We start from the raw sequence: 13,905 nt of genomic DNA on the forward strand, positions 1-13,905 counted from the left end.
CGTCCTCACGGGGATAGCGTTCACTGGCAGCCATTTATTCAAGCTAACGGCTAATGTTGAGTAAGTCGTGGGTCGGATGGTGCCTCCATAATCTTAACAGACTACATATAAAGTTATGAGAGGACAGGAGACCGACATGCGAGTTAGATGATCCAGTGCAAGGCAAGCTGAAGCGGGAAAAGATTAATTCAAAAATGTTGAATAACGTATAATTTACACATACATATTATTCTCTCTGACAAATACAATTGATATTGTTTAGTATTGTCACTGTAATACAGATTTGCAATTAAATTATACGTTTATGTCACGATACGTAATCATATCTATTTGGACTGGACCCAAAGGCAGACTGAGGCGGGGGGAGTAGATGAGAACGGTTTATTTAGAAGTGGCTCAGATTTTGTGTATCCAAGCTGTGATAGTGGTCCGTAGGAACGGAATATGCAAGAAGCGGGAACGTGAGGAGGTGAACGAGCTTGACGCCGTGATTGGAGCGGGCAACGAAGCGGGAGGCACGGGAGGAGCACTGGAAGCGGTAGAGAACACAAGTGGGCGAGTACAGGTGCGGGTCATCGGATAATAACTTCCGCACAAGCGTTTGGAATACAAGAGTCGGCCTGTGTACCACAAACGAGTGCGAATACTCTGGCGCAGGATCCCTGGGTCAGGCAGGCTTAAATACAGGGAGTGATGAGTGCTGATTGGGAACAGGTGTGCAGGCGAGGAGGTGGTAATTGCGGGGAGGGTGGGGCACAAAGTGCCACCCAGGGTCCAAAAGAGGAACTGCAGGGCACAGATCATGACCCTTTTGTATCAAAACTTGTTTGTTGAGTGTCGTTTTCTTGTTTGCATTTCGGTGCAACAAAACTCATTTAACAACTTGACATTTCCACATACTCTTCATCAACATATATTATCTCGGCGGAAGAGTGGACGATGTTTAGCACATCTGCCTAACAGTTCTGAGGACCAAGGTCCTGAACGTGAACTAAATGTACTGTCAGCCATGAGTGACTGGTTCGTTGAACTTCTTCGTTCGCGATCCGCCAAGGAGAGACGTACTAGTACGTATGCAGTGAACTGTCCTGCTACGAGTGACTCAGGCGGAAGTTCACCGCTGTACTAGTAAGATGAGTGATTCGTTCACGCAAGAAACTATTGATATTAACCGTTTGTCCTCATGGGGATGGCGTTCACTAGCATCAGTTTCTCCAAGCTAACGGGTAATATTGAGTCAGTCAAGCACATGAAAACAAACACATATTTAAAATAAATGCAAATGAATAATAAATGTACAGTATTTATGTACACATCCCCTCTGTCTCTAATGCTAGTATAATAATATACAAATAATAATAATAATAATGTGGCAGAAAGGAGAGGCTTGAGACGAGGCAAACACCGCTGGGGAGAGAAGGTACAGACTGGCTGGTTCAGCTTAAAACTGCAATCTGTTTCTGAATGATCCAGACCAGCCGTTTGAGGTGTGCATGTCTGTACAAAATATCTTCCTGCCATTGCGTGTAGAAAAGTCACTAATCTGTCAATGGACTATTCACCGGAATTTCATGAAAGTCGGGGGGAGCACAAGTATATGTTTGAGAGTGTGTAGTTGCTCCACCCTCTCCCAAAAGGTGTATGTGGCAAGCTGCTGCATGCCATCACCAAGTAACACTGGGTATGAGTCCACACAGAGATTTGTGAATCGAATTTTCTTTACACTGTTTTAATTAACAATGCCGAATGATAAATTAAGTCTAGTCTAAGTACATTTCTACATGCAGGCAGTTAAACTGAAAGATTCTGGGAACTTTCTTAACACCAATTTAACAGTCTCGGGGCATTGAATTGATGCAACTGGGCTGTTCTGGTTCTTAGATGTTTTGCCTCTCATCCAAGCAGGCTTCTTAAGTTCATGCACATGGGAATTGGGGCAACGGTGGATCAGTTGGTAGAGCGGGTCGGTGATTTAAATATTGGCTCTGACACTCTGCTGTCGAAGTGTCCTTGGGCAAGACACTGAACCCTAAATGGCTCCCAGTGGGCCGAGCAGTGCTTTGCATGGCAGCAGCCGCCCAACAGTGTGTGAATGACTGAATGTGAGCCTCTGTAAAAGCACTTTGGGCAACTGTGATTGGGCGGCTGTGAAGGTGTAGATGAAGGGCTTTATAGGTGCATTGCTTTTGCCATAGCCTAGATAGGACAACCCTAACCTGGGTGTTGGTGTGGAAACCCAACTATTTATCCCTCCAAGTTAGAGACACGCTGACACCACGAATGGTATCACTTTTTTGGGATGGAAAAACAACAGTCGTTCAGATGCATTGAAGAGAGCAGCAAACTGCCCGCAGAAAACAGTTGTTTGGGTGGAATCCCCCCCCCCATTCTCACAACATTTAATGTGTGCGCATGTGTGCATTTGTGTGTGTGGGTGTGTGGCAAATGGTGGTTTTTTTTCTAATTGTATTTTTATTTTATTTTTAAACATTACGTAGAATCAAGTATTTTCTTGCTCATTCAAGTCAAGAAAAAGACGTTCACATGAAAGTCATTCTTTGAGGGTAAGAGGGCCGCAAGATCAGGGTAATTGAGGTTACAAAAAGAGAGGTCCAAGGGAATCTGCATGCATTCCAATCGCTGCCAAATTACAAGCGACGATCCCCCCCAAGCTGGGAACAATAGCACACTACCCAACGACTTGAATACCTTCTACTGCAGATTTGAAAAGGACACTTTCACACCCCGCACCCACCCAGCCACACCACCGACCACCATTACACCACCAACTTCTGTGTTAACCATCTGCAAACAGGATGTGAAACGCATCTTCAAACAACAAAATATTAACAAAGCAGCAGGCCCAGACCATGTGTCCCCATCCTGCCTCAAAGTCTGCGCGGACCAGCTCAATCCAGTCTTCACACAGATCTCTGGAACTGTGCAAAGTTTCCTGTTTCAAACGCTCCACCATCATCTCAGTCCCCAAGAAACCTGCAATCTCAGGTCTGAATGACTACAGGCCTGCCACACCTTGACATCTGTGGTCATGAAGTACTTTGAACGCCTCGTGCTGGACCACCTCACAAGCGTCACAGGTCCCCTGCTGGACCCCCTGCAGTTTGCCTACCGAGCAAACAAGTATGTGGATGATGCAGTCAACATGGGACTGCACTTCATCCTAGAACACCTCGACGGTGCGGGGACCTACGTGAGCATCCTGTTCGTGGACTTCAGCTCTGCGTTCAACACCATCATCCCCGAACTCCTCTCCTCCAAGCTTCTCCAGCTCAGCGTCTCGCCTGCCATCTGCCAGAGCTTCCTGACGGGCAGGACACAGCAGGTGAGGCTGGGGGAAGCCACCTCATCGACACCCACCACCAGCACGGGGCGCCCCAAGGTTATGTCCCCTCTCCGCTGCTCTTCTCTCTCTACACAAATTACTGACACACCCGGCTGTCAAACTCCTGAAGTTTGCAGACGACACCACAGTCATCGGCCTCATCAAAGATGGTGACAAATCTGCGTATCGACAGGAAGTGGAGCGGCTGGAGCTGTTGTGTGGCCGACACAACCTGGAGCTGAACACGCTCAAGACTGTAGAGATGATCATGGACTTCAGGTGCTATCCTTCGCCACAGCTGCCCCTCACGCTGTCCAACTGCCTTGTGTCAACCGTCGAGACTTTCAAGTTCCTGGGAATTACAGTCTCAGGACTTGAAGTGAGAGATCAACAGCAGCTCGATCCTTAAAAAGGCCCGGCAGATGATGTACTTCCTGTGGCTTCTGAGGAAACACGGCCTGCCACAGGAGCTGTTGAGGCAGTTCTACACAGCGGTCATTGAGTCAGTCCTGTGTTCTTCCATCACAGTCTGGTTTGATGCTGGTACAAAAAAGGACAAACTCCGACCGCAACGGACAATCAAAACTGCTGAAAAGATTTCGGTACCCCCCTACACACCCTTGAGGACTTGCATGCTGCCAGAACTAAGACAAGAGCATGCAAAATCCTCCTGGACCCTCCACATCCTGGTCACCAGCTCTTCCGGCTCCTTCCCTCAGGTCGGCGCTACCGATCAATGCAAACTAAAACTAGCAGACATTCGAACAACTTCTTCCCTCTTGCCATTAACTTCTTAAACAGTAAACTTAGAATACCAGAATATATGTGCCTGAGTTGCATCTGTAACATTTGCACAATCAACATTGTCCCAGATTATTGCACTATGAGTCACTTTAACTTGCATACACTTCTTGAAGTCTCAGTGAAAAGAAATGTACTGGTATTACCAGATTACTAGCAACCTTTTATTGCTCAGTGACTGTTTTATTTTTTTTCAATATTCCTCAAAAGTATTCTCTGTCAATTGACTGTCTGTTGTCGTACTTACAGTGGCTCCAACTACTGTGGACAAATTTTTGGCATACTTGGCAAAAAAAAAGATGATTCTGATTCTAATTAGTCTCCAAGTTCTCGATCCCTCAAGCAATCAAGAGCTGAAATGTGGTTGACTTTAGCTCTCTCTTTACATCTCTTTCTCACATCGTGTCATCCTCTGCAGGGGTTGAAAAAGTACGATAAAGCAAGTTGTAGAAAGTATAAATATCTGTGTTCAAATGTAGGGAGTAAATGTGAAGTAATCAGAAAAATAAATACTGAAGTACAGATACCAGAAAAATCTCAAGAACTTAAAAACTTAAGTACAGTAAAGAGGTACTTGATAACTCATTACTTTTCACTACTGCCTTCAGATCAAAGGTTCTAAGCATTTTAACACTATGTTTGTGTCACAATGTACATAAAACTGTACTCTGTGAGGCTGCTATCTCTCAATTTTTTTCTGTAAATATTTCAGAGTCAGCGTGTGTGACTGAAAACAGTTAAACAGTGGCTAGTGCACATTACTGCAGGCTGAAAACGTGTTTTTTTTCCCCTCTTTTTGTGTGTGTGTGGGTTGCTATGACCACATCACACTATAATGGTAACATCACAGGGAAACATTACGCCTGGACCTCCTTGCTGCATACAGCCATGAATGTGGTGTTTGGCTGGAGATGGAGTACGTAAATATGGCCGGGTGGACGCACTCACATTAGGCATTACAATTTTTGCTTCCACTTACTGTGTTGCGATCCACGGACCATGCTGTCTTCAGATGACATTGTGATCCGTGTGTGCCCGCGCGGGTTTTCTCCGGGCACTCCGGTTTCCTCCCATATCCCCCAAAAATTATTTTGAAATTCACAGCTCTACTTTCATTTAGTAAATTACAAAACACTCGGTTGTGCTCCTATGTTTGATTACCCAGGCAGAATTTGTAAGATGGGTAAAATTCTTTAAAGAACACATGAAGGACCAGGCGAAATACATTTAATTTAATTTTAATGAGATTCAAATTAAACGGTCAAGCATTTCAGAAAATCATTTTCATGAAAGAAAACATAACCATAAAGAAATTAATGATGGTTGCTGTTCAGTCATCACTAATATTAAAAAAAACAACAACAATATTTCTCAAATTCTGCCAGGGTATGTAAACTTATGAGTACAAATGTACATATATGCAGTCATACGTACCCCTTTCATATTGGAATGAAAGTGTAGGCTACACCTTTTTTATAACCACTAGGTGGCGGTGGCGTTTGGAATGAAAGTATACAGCTTTTTCATAACCTCCATTTCCCCCTATACCTATGTATAATGCAAACTATTGAATTTTGACAATTGTTTTGGGGAAAAATGTGCATTATACGCGAGAAATTACGGTAAATATATATATATATATATACGAAATAAGTATTTAACATGTCACCATTTTCTCACCAAATATATTTCCAAAGGTGATGCTGACATGAAAATTTCACCAGATGTTGGGAACAACCCAAGTAATCCATATATACAAAGAAAGTAAAACAAATAAGATCAGAAATTAAATTGTGTGTAATAATGTGACTTGACACAGGGAAAAAGTATTGAACACATGAAGATTTGGAGGTGTGAAAAGGCTTGGAAAGCCAAGACAACACCTAAAATCTATCAATCAGCAATCCAGGCCCTTGTCAGTGCAGATGAATATCAGCTGGTTCAGTCCTAATTGATGGCCTACAAAAAGGTCTCCTTGCCAAGGTGTGAGTCAAGGCACATCTCATTATGGGTACAGAAAGACCAAAGAGGTGTCTCAAGACCATCGCAAAGTAATTGTTGCAAAACAATAAAAATGGCATTGGTTACAGGTGCATATCTAAGCTTCTGAATGTTCCAGCGAGCACGGCTGAGTTCATAATACATACATGGAAAGCCAATTATACCACCATAAATTTGCCTTGATCAGGTGCTCGTCGCAAGATTTGTGACAGAGGAGTGCAAAGAATAGTTGTCCAAGAGCCAAGGACCGCCTGTGGAGAGCTTCAAAAAGACCTGGAATTAGCAGTTACTGTTGTCACGCGGAAAACAGTGAGTAATGCACTCCGCCGCCATGGCCCGTATGCATGCTCACCACACAAAACCCCATTGCCGGAAAAAAAAAGCATGTCAAAGCTCCTTTACCATTTGCTGAACAACATTTGGACAAGCCAGTTAAATACTGGGAGAATATACTCTGGTCTGATGAGAGCAAACTTGAACTGTTTGGATGCCATAATGCACACCACATTTGGAGGAGAAATGGCACTGCACAGCTCCCTAAAAACCCCATACCAATAATGAAGGTCGGCGTTGGGAACATGACGGTGTGCTGCTTTTCAGCAAATGGTACTGGTAAACGTCACCGTATTGAAGGAAGGATGAATAGGAAAATTGTAACGAGACATTCTTGACCAAAATCTACTGCCATCTACAAGGATAATGAAAATGAAACGAGGGTGGACATTTCAGCAGGATAATGATCCAAAACGTACTGCCAAGGAAAGTCTCAATTGGTTTCAAAGAAGAAAAAAAAAAAAGGTGCTACAATGGCCCAGCCAATCACCTGACTTGAGTCCAATCGAAAATCTATGGAAAGAACTGAAAGTCAAGGTCTATAAAAGAAGCCCATGGAACCTTCAAGAACCTTTGAAGACTGCCTGTGTGAAGGAATCAGAATCAGAATCATCTTTATTTGCCAAGTATGTCCAAAAAAACACACAAGGAATTTGTCTCCGGTATTTGGAGCCTCTCTCGTACGACAACAGACAGTCAATTGACAGAGAACACTTTGGACACACAAAGACATTGACAAAAACAGTCACTGAGCAATAAAGGGTTGCTCGTGAGGGTCGCACCAAATCACACCAGAGCAATGCATGCGACTAGTTTCTCCATACAGGAGGCGTCTTGAACCTGCCATTGGAAAACAAAGTCTTTTGTCAAAGTATTAAATAAATACCGGTTGGCGTCTTCAATGCTTTTTGCCTGTGTCATTTCACATTATTACACATAACTTAGTTTCTGAGCTCATTAGTTCTACTTTCTTTGTATGTATGGATTACTTGGGTTGTTCCCAACATCTGGTGACATTTTCATCTCAAAGGTACTTTTGGAAATATATTTAGTGAGAAAAATGGTGACGCGTTAAATACCTATTTCAGCCGCTGTGTGTGTGTACACATAAATATTCACAGTATAGATAGATAGAGTTCATCGTAAAGTCTCTTTACTGTGTGAGTGACTTTTTAACTCTCCTTTGTTTGATGTGAGAGCATTTTGGGCTCATGAATGACAGTTTTTGTGCGACATAAATTATTATTATTATTAACATACATTGTACATCGTCTGAGAAGAAGCCCATAATTATCTGCGTTGGACAACCATAGTTAAAAGGAAATAGGTCTCCAAAATATTTTCACTCACATACACTCAACCCACTGGTATTAGTTTAAGTATCACTGTAAAATAAAGACGATACTGTACAACCATGTTGACTTTATGGGAGTCCAATGGACAACTGCTACATGCACGAAAGGGATAATTGAGGGAATTTAAATTAAAAAAAAAAATCACTTTAGGGTCCTTGCGGAGGGCCAAGAGGCATGATTGTGAGGGAAAAAAAAAGCCCAAACTTTAGTGTATGTGAAAGAAAGTAAACATTGGAGGGAGTGCAGGGCCACCAGTAGGGGAAAACTGAAGGCAGATTTTCCATGGCACCATGGGTTGGCTCAAAACTGTTCGTTTTGGACAGGGAATTTGCACTGGCACGAGATGTGACAATGATATTCATTTCAGATCAGGCCCCATCTGTACTGAGCTGCACACACACGCAACTCCCAGTATAACCAAAACGATTACAGAAAAATTCAAATGCCTTCATAGACGAAAACGAAACATTCCCCATAAACCTCGTTTCGGGACTGATCAAAAAGGACTGGCATAAATTCTATCCTTTTTATTCTCTCGTTCCCACACACACACACACACACACACACACACACACACACACACACACGCATGCATGCATGCGTGCGTGTCGCGCACGCACACGCGCCCTTCTTTGCACGGCCAGACCGACATGTGCCCACATTTGGCCAGTTTGATCCAAGCGTGCAGTGTCATATTTCTCCCAAAATGATGGCCAATATGTCACCCATTAGAGAAAACGTTATGGCAGACGACTGAGCGGTCAGCAGCACAATGAAACATCTGTGAGCTAATACAAACAGCTGGAATTTCTTTTTTTATTATGTATTGTTTAATCCAGTGGTTCTCAACCCTTTACCGTACCACCCCAATAAATAATTGGCTCTCCAAGTACCACCAATCGTGTTGCACCAAGTATCGTCAGAATGCCCCCATGTCAAAATTAGCGCAGTACAAGTTTTTTATAGTATCAAAAAAAATGTATAATAATAATAATAATAATATCAAAAAACGAGAAAGCACTCCAATCGTCTGAGAGGCCGGGACAGAAAAAGCAGACTTCTTCCGGCACGTTAGACATGCCTCGAAAGTGTGCGCGCGCGCAGGTGTCCCTCCGATTGGTCAGGTTTCGAGCGCTGTCATTGTCGCAATCACATGACATCCTTCCTCATGCTATATCGGTGCGCCGTGTGCCACGCGGACCTATCACATATCACATATGCGCATCCATTGCAGAAATACATCAATCTAGTCGGATGGTGTGGGTGGGACCGTTCGCTTGACTTTAGTGATGGGCGTGGCCGTCCTTTTTGAGAGAACTGAATCATGCGAATCAGTTCCTGAAAAAGATTCGTTCCAACGATTCGTATACCGAATCGTTCAGTTCTTTCACGGTCACTCAACACGTTCAGCGAATGTATTGTAAACCAGGAAAGGCGGGGCGATTATTTAAAATAAATAAACCAAATCAAAACCTTGGCTAAATGATCACCTACCTACCTCTCTCTCAGCAAGCTCGCGAACACCCGGCTTCGGTTGTGAGTCGTGAACGTGCGTGCGTGCGTGCGTGCGTGCAGCGAGCTCAGCTAGCGACCGTCCTTCCGCGTCCCCTGACGTCCAAGCTAGGCTCCCGTTGGCGTGGCCGACGCCAGCCCCCCGCCAGCCGGGCTTCCTCCTCACTCACCTTACTCTTATTGCCTTCTGATTCGTGGAAAGCGTCTTTGAGTGTCTTGAGAAGCGCGACATAAGTTTAATGTATTATTATGAAATAAAAAGCTTGAATACTCACATTAGAGACACAGAGGGAATGATATGAATGCGTACGTATATACATCTATTGTTAATTTACATTTATTTTAAATATGTGTGCTTGACTGACTCAAAAATGAGCCGTTAGCTTGTGGCTGCTAGTGAAAGCTAGCCCCGCGAGGACGTGAGGACTTGCGGTTAAAATCACTCATGAGTACGTTCACTGCGTAGTACGTCGTTCCCTGCGCAAACGAATCACTCTTCGTACGGGAACATCGCTCCTTAGCGGATCACAAACCAAGAAGTTCAACGAACAAATCCCTCGTGGCTAACGGATCGCGAACGACAAGTTCCATGAACAAATCAAGTCTTCCGTTCTTCAGTAAACCAGTTCACTGTACGAATCACTCTCTTCACTTAAGTCCCTCCCCCCGCCTGCACGGCGGTGCCAAGCGTCAGGTGCTCATTGGTCATTCATTCGCCGAAGTGAGTGACAACGCTGGCGAATCGCAAATCACATGGCAGTACGTTCATGACGTCCCGCAGGCAGGCATCAATCTAATGTTTTTTTTTTTTTTTTTTTTTTTTTAGAACATGACCAAGAATGGGCGAAGTCCTTTATTACGTTCTTTTCCAAGCTTATCCTCGTATTTGGAATGAATCAAACTAAATATAAAAGTGTTCAAAGTTGTTTTGTCAGTTTTCATTCCGCTGCTTTTACTGATGTTTTGCCGTGGTATCGTTTCAGCACCAGTATCGAGGTATTTTATGCAAGTACAGTATCGACGTCACAATTTTGGTGCGCAGTAGACCGAAATATTGGTCAAAAATGAGACAGAGGTTGTATACCTAAAGTTGTACTATTACAAGAGAAAAGATGGACTGGATGGAAAATAAAGTCAAAATTTGACCTGAAAAACGTCAAAAGCAAATAAAGTAATCATTTAACATGAAAGGAATATGACAAAGCTGTGATATTATGGGGGAAAACAACACCCCGACGTTTAAGGAGTAAATTTCACATATTATGAGGGGGAGAAAAAAAACCCCAAAAAAACTCAAGATGGAATACAATAAAAAAAGTATCAATCATTTTTACAGCAAGAGAAAAAAAAAAAAAAAAACTAATTCAACAACAGTAGAATCGTTAAAAACATTTCCGTATGAGAATGAAATCAATGATTAAATGAAAACAAAGAATTCTTGAAGATTACATCCAAATGTATTGAAATTCAAAGTTAACCATCTATCTACGGGTTAGGGTTGGTTCGGGTTAAGCCGTCTGCTCGGCTATGTAGACACGTGACATCCAGCAGGGGGGAGGGGGGGGGGGGGTTAAGATAGCTGATATTGGATAACACCGTGGCAAGTCCATGCCGGTTATTTCAATTGACAGAAAACTACAACTTCACGGTTGCACGAGTTGCAGTGAAAATGTGGCGCAATTTATATGTCAGTGTCATTTTCCTATAGAGCCATTTCATCAATCGCGGTAAAGACATTGAGTCCACTTAATTGCGTTTTGAAAATCCGTTTTGCTGGTATGCGTGTTTGAATTATTGGCCGTTGTCATCTATAAAAAGGCCCGCACGGTGGGCGACTGGTTAGCACATCTGTCTCACAGTTCTGGGGTCCGGGGTTCAAATCCACACAAATCCATTATGCTGTTGCCATACACCAGAGGGATCTGTGAGCTGAAGAGCCACGATGGAAGCAGCCATTTTGCATTCACTCGGTAGCAGACGGGAAAATTAATTGGTCGTGTTGCGGAGACATGGATGAATATGTATGAATTGGTCAAAGCGTCGGAACTATTGCGTTATTACCGATGTATAAAAACAAGGGTCATGGGTCGAATGAGTAGTTCGGACCATTTATGCACTTGTATCTGCAGGGTTTGAAGGGCAACACATAAATTGTGCGACTCGCATGATTTTGGTTGATGGTACCCATTGCCTCTAATACATTGGCTCATTCATGAAAGTCAAGTCGAGTTTATTTGTTCAGCCCTTAATCACAAAAAGAGTCTCAAAGGGGCTTCACAGGCATTTTAATAGGCAGCTTTAGTAGAAAGTGTCCCTCTTTGTGTAAAAATATGATACTGCCTGCGGTAAGTCTTCACGTCTTTGCTCTTACCGCTCTCCCAGGTCAGCAAAAGGCACAAGTTGCAGAAACACAACACAAAAAACACCAAATACTTCAAATAGGTCATAAGCCAAGAAGGAATATAAACCCGATACCGTAATTATAGAGAGACAATTCCTCAGCGCTCAGATCGTGTTCGTCACCATAATTGTTGTTTGGGTTGCTGCTCTAACTGGACCTTCGCGGTGCTGAGAATTGAAATGCTAATTTACCAAGGACTAGCATGCTCACAGCCCCCATTGAAGTTAAAGCCAGATGCATTTGATAATGCCGTAATTATGTTACTTCCAGAACGAGTCAAAAACAATCGCTGTCACTGGCGCATGGGAAAATAGAGCATGTAAATTGGATGAACATCCCGCATCAGCATCTTGACACAAAAGAGCATTTATTTGAACGATCCCTATAAAACATGGGTAAATGGATAATGAATGGATTTGGTGATTTTCTGGAGCATTAACAACGAGCTCAAAACAACAATTGTTTTACTGAGTTGCTGTGCAAAGGAGAGAATGAGAGAGAAGAAAGGTGGTGGTGGGGGGGGGGGGGGACCCTTATTTTTCACCTACTGTTGAAATTCTTTGTGTTCTCAGGAAAAGTTAACATTGGCAAAAGGAGGCCAGTTTTCAACGTTCTCACTTTATGAGCAAAATAAACTATTGATGAATACATTGAGATTTGTTCTATTCCGTTTTAAGTCTACCAGGGGTTTATATTTAAACGGCGTTCCAAAAGTGTCTAACATGTATGCATTTTCGCACAAATCATCCGACCGCTCAGTCGAGCTTGGCTTTGCGTGGAAACTCCACATCTCAAAGAATTCTTTTGGTTGTTCACCCAAACCGCACACTGTTAGCAGCTGTGCCGTATTTCAGTCCTCCTGCTCCACCATGTTCGATTTCTTGTGCGCGCTGAACCCGATTCCCAAACGCACTCGCGAATCAAGCGTTTGGGATCACGTGGCATGGACAAGCGAGACAAAGATCACTGCAAATAATGTCAAGCGAAGGGGGGGGGGGGCAGGTGAAGTTAAGTAGAAAGAAAAGAAAATCGAAAAGGGTAACTGTTTCATAAAGAAGGGTTAAGAAATGTTCCTTCCCGCTCTGTTGCACATACACATTCTGCATGCAGACTCTCCACCCCTCCCTCACTCTTACTGTCTCCTCTGTAATGAGCTCCAGATGTGCTGTTGAAGACCGGAGTGGGTGGGTGGGGGCAGAATCGGTGCCGAGAGTGGGCTCGCTACATTGTATGTCATGTGCTCAGGCGTAGAGAGACTCAGGGAATGCTGTCATACCTGATGGAGTGGCTGTCCAGGGCCTGGGGTAAAGAGGGGGAGGAGAAGATGTGAGAGGGTGAAGAGTGCGGGGGTTAGGGGGGAGCGCTTGATGGGGTTTAGGTTAAAAAGATTTCCACATCTGGAATCACTTCAGGTCAGCCCAGGCTCTGGCCGTGAAAGGTGAGACCCGGCGCCTGGCAGGGGAGAGGGGGGACAAGGTCTGACACTGGACATACCACAGTCAGGGATCAGTGATCGGGAAAACAACTAAGAGAAGAAAAGAAAACAACTCAAAAGAAAACAGGAATATCCTTTTTTTAATGTGGCATGCAAGATGGGATAAATGCTCAAGCCACATCAGTCGACCACCATTTTATTATGACAATACGCTGATCAGTTCAAAGCAACATGGGAAGGCCTTAAAAAAAAAATCACTCAACTTAGGCTATAATCAAAATAATTCATGGAAGTGAATGAGCAAAATGCTAACTATGAAAGACAGTTGTGTGTTTTGAGATATGTCAAAAAGTTCTTACATTTGTTTCATTCCAAATTTGAAAAACATTTTTTTTTTTTTTTTTTTTTTAAACCACACATACATTTTACTTTTCTTTTTACACTCGACGAAGGAGGCGGACACAGTCAAGTGTAAAAAGATACCGTGCCAAAATATCACAGTCGATTATCGACATCTTGATGCCTCAATCAAGTAAAAGAGTCAAATAGATTTATTAATGAATTTGGCTGAGCTGCAGAAAGAAATATGTTTTACTATAGTAGATGTATATTTAAGAAATGGACATGATTCTTCTCAGTTTTTCTGTATCATAAATATAAAACGTGGGCAGCCGTAGCTCAGTTGGTCGTCCACTGACCCAAAGGTCCGCGGTTCGAATCCCGT

This window comes from Phycodurus eques, chromosome 8, assembly GCF_024500275.1.
Source record: "Phycodurus eques isolate BA_2022a chromosome 8, UOR_Pequ_1.1, whole genome shotgun sequence".
NCBI classification, from domain to species: Eukaryota; Metazoa; Chordata; class Actinopteri; order Syngnathiformes; family Syngnathidae; genus Phycodurus; species Phycodurus eques.